Genomic DNA, 6,034 nt, shown 5'->3' on the forward strand with positions numbered 1-6,034 from the left:
AGAATACTCTTCATGAATTTTGCATAACTAGGCATTTTGTTCATATACTGAACAGATTCATTCATAAAAGAACACTGATCCATAGCATGAGAGCCTGCACAAAGCTCACAGACCATAGCTATCTGATTGACTCCATAGTTGGCTAAAGAATCGACCTTCAAAGACAGCGCTTGGAGCTGAGCTGCAATAGTTGTAGCTGCATCGACTTCCAGAATACCTGCTACCTTCCCAGGTATCATCCTTTGAGTTTGCTTTTGATGCTCATTTGCAGCCATAGTTTCAATAAGATTATAAGCCTCAGTATAGCTTTTGGCCCACAAGGCGCCTCCAGCTGCTGCATCGAGCATGGGCCGAGATTGGGCCCCCAAACCATTATAGAAACTAGTGATCACCATCCAGTCAGGCATACCATGATGTGGATATTTTCTCAACATCTCCTTGTAGCACTCCCAAGCTTCGCACATAGATTCTGTTGGTTGCTGCGCAAACTGAGTAAGAGCACTCCTCATAGCTGCAGTCTTCACTATTGGATAGAAATTCACCAGAAACTTTTGCGCAAAATCTTGCCAAGTAGTGATGGACCCAGCTGGTTCAGAATGTAACCAGTCCTTAACTTTGTCCCTCGGAGAGAATGGGAAAAGCCTCAGCTTGATAGCCTTATCAGTCACACCATTATATTTGAAAGTACTACAGATCTCGCCAAAATTCCTGATATGCATGTTGGGGTCTTCAGTCGCAGCACCTCCGAAAGAAACAGAATTTTGCACCATCTGAATAGTGCCCGACTTGATTTCAAAAGTATTAGCCTGAATAGCCGGATGAAGGATGCTTGACTGAATGTCATAAATTTTAGGCCGAGAAAAGTCCATAAGAGTTGTATCTGCTGCTGGAACTATACGATCACCCATGATTACTGGTTCTTTCTACTCACTCTCTTTATCTGAATCTTCAAAATCTATCTTCTCCGGAATATCAAGAACTGAGCCTGTCTCCTCAGCCGTATCTAAAGTTCTCTTGCTAGTGCGAGAACGTGTTTGCATAAACGCTCGACAGAGTACCTGAAACACAACCGGAAATAATAAGTAACACGTCTTAATCAATGAGTCCTAATGACCACTGATGGCAAGTACATAAACTAAACAAATACGCCGAGTCCCCGGCAGCGGCGCCAAAAACTTGTTAGGGTGAAAACACACACTAATAATTCACACAAGTATACGCGTTCGCAAGTAATATAGAATAAATTCTAGTTCGTTCCCACAGAGACTCGGACTAATTATGTTTAATTAATGCTTACTCACCAATGTATGTTTACTTCTCACTAGATGATAACACTTAAATTTCATTAACTAATTATTAACTACAATTAACTACGAGAATTAAACACTTAATTGACACTTGAATTAACAAGTGCCAGTCTGTATCATACATCAGATACTCGTATTCGCGAGTTTTCTAGTATTGCATAGTAACTTCCATTACCTCGTCATTCGATATGGATATACTTTCACGTCCTTCATGGAGTACTATTATAGATGATAAAATCTCTTTGCTCTATCTTGAACCTTCAATTCTTGAAAATATTCTTCTCACTAGCAGGCACCAATAATCTTTTTGTTCTTCTTATTTATTGCAAAGGCATATTTGTCTAGATAAAACCTGCACAAGCTTGCAGTAACATCGCGCTAATTCTACTAAACTTCCGATTTCTACAAATGTCTTTACTTCCTCCAAATTCCTAATCGCTTTGATTTCGGATCTAAAAATCCTGTCATAATTTGACTTAATCTAATTGGAATCGATCTCCAGTTAACTGACCATTAGTTGGTAAAGTCAATCAATTAACTCTTTTAATTGATCAATTAAACCAAGTGATGACTAGCTAAATGCAATCAAAGACCAATTATATAAAGTCGGTTTAATCATAACAACCTTTTTCAAGAACCAAGATTGCAATCATTTGGAGTATCAACAGGGATATCAATAACGTATGAAAGTATAATTTTTAACCTTAATAGTAGGGTATTTTCTGAAAATTTGGGCAGCACTTCCCTTATATTATCGACTACCAGTCGGATTCAAGCTGACACCATCAATCAACCAAGCCATCCACAAACATATTAATCCACTTCAATCCACCAAGCTCATCAATTTACCATAATTCAGAATATATCATGCTAATAACCACATATACTACTAACTTAACATAGCATATACATCTTTTATTTGAACTAAGATCATAAACAACAATTATTAATATAACCATACTTCCTCAATTCTTTCAGAATGTCACGGAATATTACTAATGAACTTAAAATTATGTTGTTGTTTCTCAAAAACTTTATTTCGCGATTCTTTTAACTTACCTTTAAATCCAAGCTTTCTAATTAATGGTTCATACTACTTGTACCTGTTTATAAATCCATCTCAAGGATATCTTTTAATCTTATTTCTTACCATTACTACTAGTGTATAGTTAATTTCAAGAATTATGTTGCATCCTTCAACTAATCACACCAATCCCCTAACATTAACGATATACACTCATTTTTTTATCAATTAATTTATTTATCTTTTAATATCCATGGATGGTCTCAATTATCATTATCATAATCTGGTAAAAACTCAATTAGTTTTAGATCATTACTTCTTAAAAGATTTCACAATTGAATCACCATTATTTCATTTCCACTTGTGTTCCCGTATCAAACTTTCATTACTGGCTCGGTTATGGGTATTAATTCACCATAACTTATTTACTCAAGTTAGAGAACCTAACACTTCCTTCAAGAACACCCTCGAAATTTGTTCGCAATTAAGATTTCTTCGATCTTGAATCTTCATGACAAATATCTTCCCATGATGGAAGGATGCTTCACGTATTAATCGCTTGTCTGAATCATTTTTAAGAATTCCTTAGTCTTCGGTTGTCATCTCGACACTTATTCGCTTTGTCTGATGTACACAGCTTTACCTTCTTATTTTATAATTAATTTACTTACTACGGTTCACTAACTATTTACTTTTTTTTCAAAATCTTCTGACTTAAAGTGCATCGCATTAATACAATCTACGGTACTGATGAAATCCTCGTAACAAAAACAACCGTCAGATTTGATATCTTTATAACGACCACGTTATCGGTGTATCCATTATTCCTTGCCCGCAGATGTCCACCATTTATCGGCTTGTAATCATATCTATATTCGACATGGAATTTCACCTGCTATACGGGACTATTCCACTCCTTTTAAAATCTTCAAAGAATACACTTTACACAAGAAGAAAGTTTATGTATATGATTTTGATTAAAAAGTTGTGTAAAGAACAATAATGCAACAAAATAATTGGGAGAATCCGTAACTCAATAAATCATAATTGAAGGAGGAAGAATGATTAAGAATTTAGATATAAAAGAGACAACTATATTTGTACTCAAGATGGCCATTCTTTCATACTATATGGCATACAACACATGATTAGGTGGCGTCCCACCAGACTCTTCGTCATTCCGATAAAGCATCACATCATAACACTATTTGTCTCAATCAGGAAACAATATTTTGAGAAGAGAAATAATTTGGAAGGAATACAATAAATTTTATTTCCTTCTTACCTCATATTATTTATTAATAAAAGGAGCTCATACGTATTCAAGAATCAACAAGAACATACGTTACCATATTAGAGAAAAGAATGACGTTGTTGGTCACCGTCCACGTTTCACTTAAGTATACCTTCAGGGATCATTCGAATAAGAGATTCACAATTTAGGTCACATCATAACTTTAGAACGTCATCTGGAAATGCCTCCACATTAAATACTTTAATAATTCGATCATAATCGCGTCCTTACAAAATTTATAGTCATTGCTTCCAACTTCATCTATTCTGCGTAGAATAACCATCGATCACATAATGTCTCAACTTCATCGATAGAAATATTATTCTTCTCCAATAATCTGGAAGATCATCCGATTCCTTCAATTATCCTCTTTCTTTTTGAATCACGAATCTTGTTAAATTTTTAATAATCTCATGAATTGGGTAAATAATGTTTTAACATGTTGATTCAATTGTTGATATTATTTAACAAAGTTTATGTTCATCTTTCACGGGAAAACTTTAAACTTCCCTCATGATAGTGGGTCTACTTGGTCCTCTGAACTAACAATACCGAGTCTAGATCCATTATTCTTTTAGGTCATTCTCTACTTATAATAACAAGAACTTAAGTAGTAATTTGACAACCACATTGTGAAACTCATTTTATACAAAGATCTTTTAAGTTTATTAAGAAAAATCTTTTTCGAAAACTCATTTTAAAATTTGAAAATCAGACATTTGGTCGTCATTACTATATAAGTTAGCTGTTATTCTTATAATCCGCTATTGAGATATCTAATTAAAGGAACACCCATATAAAGGTCTCTCCACTTTTGTATATCTTCTATTTCTCTTTGGGTTCTGTTCGCATTTATTAGTCAACGAAACTTCATTTACCGTTGTATATCATTTTATTCGTAACTCTAACCTCAATGCTGACGTCTGGTACTATCTTTGATATTCTCATCATCGTCCTTGATGTTATGCTTACAACCACCAATGTAATTCAACATTCTGTCTATAGTTAAGGTTGCACCTTCTTTTCAGTCTTACCTGTACCTAATAAGGTATCATTCCTTGTGCAGCGCCCGATAAGTGATAAGAATCTTCTCGCAATGGTGGTGCCTATGAAACTTGCAACTTTGGCTCTTCAACAGATTAAATCAACTCGTTGCCTCCAGCGTGGAGTTTCTCCTACTACCAAATTCTAAGTTAAGTAATACTAAAACTCACCTAGCTTTCCTTATACAAAGTTCTCACAAGAATCAATCGCATTTTCTTTAAAGCCACATTAAAAGCAGGGTAATTTACCCAATCTCCATCGAGCTATCAACCCTTCGCAACTATAAGCTCTAGAAACCCAATATATCTATAGCATTGTTATATTCGCCTTACACTTTTCTCAATAGTATCCTATCTTACTAAATCCATATCGGATCTGCTAATCCTAATTCGCACTCAATTCGAACTTAAAATAAGTATGCCTAGGGTCTTTCCTATCACTCATATCTTACTCTCACCTATTCTTATTTCAGGGACCAATAAACTGTTGCTCTGATGCCAACTTGTAACAACCCAAATCCGGGGTCAGGATTAGGTGTCACTAAACAACTTTAAACAATACAATCCTGTATATTAAAATAGATATACAGATAACCCCTCATTATTCTGGATCGCTTACATGTTATGGTATGAAACAAGAATCTAACCTTCTAAAAATACAATAAGTAAATACAATTTCATTACCTCTTTACTAACTTCCTCGTATTATTCACTCTGACACCTCCAAATTTTTTCAGCTGGAATCTCTCCACTTTCGCTGTCTATTAAAAGTTATTCACTCTTGTCCTCATTTGATACTGAAAAAAATAAGAATTCACAAAGCAAGAGTGAGCCAAAAATGCCCAGCAAGTATCATAATTGGTTTCTAGGTATTAGACCAAAGAAACTTCTGGAAACAGTCTTTAAATGATTTCAAAACATCTTTATTTATTTAAAATAGTTGAGCGAATAAAATATCGGCCCTTATTGACCTTTAATCATAAATCACATTTTTCTGTAAAGGAACAGTAAATGTTTCACTGATTCATTTCTTGAATCAAATCTTTGTTTATTTTTTTTTGTAATCATAACTTTCCAAGAAGGAATGTCGTTATTGGCGATTAACAATAAATTGGACTGGACACTAGAACCAACATATGCACTATAACCTGCTGATCAGTCAGGATATAGTGCGGATCTATACCCAACTATATAGACCCACCAACATATAGGGTACCTAGGCACTATGGCCTAATAATCAAGGGTCCAGCCATCCCTGGCTCTTAGGGTCCATCTCATTCATGGCCCTCATCGTAACCATCCAGTCCGTAGGGTATTTTGATGTCAAATCACTTTGATTTCAAAACATCCTGATTCAGGGTTCGCA

Source organism: Apium graveolens, chromosome 7, assembly GCF_009905375.1.
Source record: "Apium graveolens cultivar Ventura chromosome 7, ASM990537v1, whole genome shotgun sequence".
Lineage (NCBI taxonomy): Eukaryota > Viridiplantae > Streptophyta > Magnoliopsida > Apiales > Apiaceae > Apium > Apium graveolens.